This window comes from Panthera onca, chromosome B1, assembly GCF_046562875.1.
Source record: "Panthera onca isolate mPanOnc1 chromosome B1, mPanOnc1 haplotype 2, whole genome shotgun sequence".
Taxonomy (NCBI): Eukaryota; Metazoa; Chordata; class Mammalia; order Carnivora; family Felidae; genus Panthera; species Panthera onca.
The window spans coordinates 196,205,699-196,208,124 of record NC_138342.1 but is presented as its reverse complement, the minus strand read 5'-3'; the positions used below and the strand labels follow the sequence as shown (position 1 = coordinate 196,208,124).

At 34.7% G+C, this 2,426-nt stretch overlaps 1 pseudogene; it reads left to right on the top strand.

Annotated features, from left to right (window-relative positions):
- Positions 1-2,066: 2,066 nt before the first annotated feature.
- On the top strand, positions 2,067-2,161 carry LOC132676717 (U6 spliceosomal RNA; annotated as a pseudogene).
- The last annotated feature ends 265 nt before the right edge of the window (positions 2,162-2,426 follow it).

Below are 2,426 nucleotides of genomic sequence, written 5' to 3'. Positions count from 1 at the left end.
TGGTCAAGCCGCTAAAGTTATCAGCTACCTGTAAGGATGTTAAAATGATATTCTTAACTGACACTTCCACCCAAAAACAACTATATTCTCTTCAGAAAACCAAGGATGAATATCTTCAATAGTGGTATACAAGGCTTTGGCACATATCTGTCATTTTCCCATATTATATATCCTCATAATAGTTTACCTTTTTATATCATGTGAAAGGATAATGAATTCCATAAAGAAGTAATGATTAACATCAGCAGAAGCAATAATGAAAGAGAATGGATGTGAATCTACAGGAATTCTGCCTACAGTGTCTCTCTTCCCTTCTGTTCACTTTCACAAACTCAAACACAACCACTTTTGTAATCACCCCCTTTCCCCTCTTCACACATAATTGCTCCTTCTCTTATATTCCCTGATCTGTTAGTTTGTACATGTAATTTAGCATTAGATTACTAAATTGTAATAATTTACTTACATCTCTGGCTTGTCTAACTAAAAGTGGGTATTAAGCAACCCACTCCTGAACAAGCAATGAATGAAGGAAGAAATCAAAAGAGAATCAAAAAACATTTCAAAACAAATGAAAGTGGGAAGACTACACATCAGAAGCTAAGGTATGCTTCAAAAGCAGCTCTGAGAGGGAGGTTTATGCAGATAAAGACATTAAGAAAATAGATCTCAAATAACCAACGTAACTTCATACCTCAAGGAATTAGCAAAAGAACAGACCAAACTCAAAGTTAACAGAATGAGAGAAATAAGAAAGATCAGAAAAGAAGTAAATGGACACCAGAAAGACAATAGAAAAGACCAACAAAACTAAGAGCTAGCTTCTCAAAAAGATAAACAAAATAGGCCAGTCTTTAACTAGACTAAGAAAAAATAAGGAAGACTCATAAATAACAAATGAAAGAGGAGACATTGCAACTGATATCACAGATATTCAAAGGATCATAACAGACTAATATACAGTTGTGCTCCAACATTTGGATAGCCTAGAAGAAATGGCCAAGACCTAATCATGAAGAAATAGAAAATATAAACAGATCAACAGTGAACAAGGAGGTTGAATCATTAATCCAAAATCCCACAATAGAAGAAAACCCAGAACTGGATGATTTCATTGGTAAATTTACTGGAACATTTAAAGAACAATTAATGCAAATCCTTCTCAAACACTTCCAAAAAGTTGAAGAGGAATAAACATTCCCAAACTCATTTTGTGAGGCCAATGTTACTCTGATGCCAAAGCCAGTTAAGGACTACAAGAAAGGAAAACAAACCAATATCCCTGATGAAGAGATAGAAGCAAAAACTCTCTACAAAATTTTAGCAAACAGCATTCAGCAGCTTGTTAAAGGGATGAAACACTCTCAGGAGGGACTTATCTCTGGGATTCAAGGATGGTTCAATATATGCAAATCAATAAATGTGATACACTTCATTAGTAAATGAAGGATAATCATACGATCATCTCAATAGAAGGAGAGAAAACCAAAAAAAAAAAAGGAAAATTGTCTCTGTAGATGATATGATTGTATATGTAGAAAACCATAAAGACTTCACCAAAAACCTCTTAGGTCTAAAGACCAATTCAGTAAAGTTGCAGGATACAAAATCAACATACTGAGATCAGTTGCATTTTTATACACTAGCAACAGAATATTCTGAAGAAGAGTTAAAGAAAACCATCTTGCTCACAATAGCATCAAAAACAATACAATATTTAGGAATAAATATAACCAAAGAGATGAAAGAATTGTACATTGAAAACTAGGCTTTGATGAAGGAAATCTAAAGTGACACAAACACAGGGAAAGATATACTGTATTCATGGATAGGAAGAATTTATATTGTTAAAATGTCACTACTACCCAAAGCCATCTATAGATTCATTTATGGGTTTTGATAATCCCTATCAAAACTACCATGTCATTTCTCATAGAACTAGAAAAAATAATCCTAAAATGTGCATAGAGTCACAAAAGACTCTGACTAGCCAAAGCGATCCCGAGAAAGAACAAAGCTGGAGGCATCAGACTTCCTGACTTTAACATATACTACAAAGCTTTAGCGTGCTCGCTTCGGCAGCATGTACACTAAAATTGGAATGATACAGAACAGATTAGCATGGGATGATATGCAAATTCATGACGTGTTCTATACTACAAAGCTATAGGCATGAAAACAATGTGGTACAGGCATAAAAATAAACACGAGGGCCAATAGAACAGAATTGAGAGCCCAGAAACAAACCCCCACATATATGACCAACTAATATTTGACACAGGAACCAAGAATATACAACAAGGAAAGGATAGCCTCTTCAACAAATGGTTCTGGGAAAACTGAAGAACTACATGCAGAAAAATGAAATGAGACCCCACCCTCGTTATCTGATCACCCCTGATGTCTGATCAAATTCCTTCTCTACC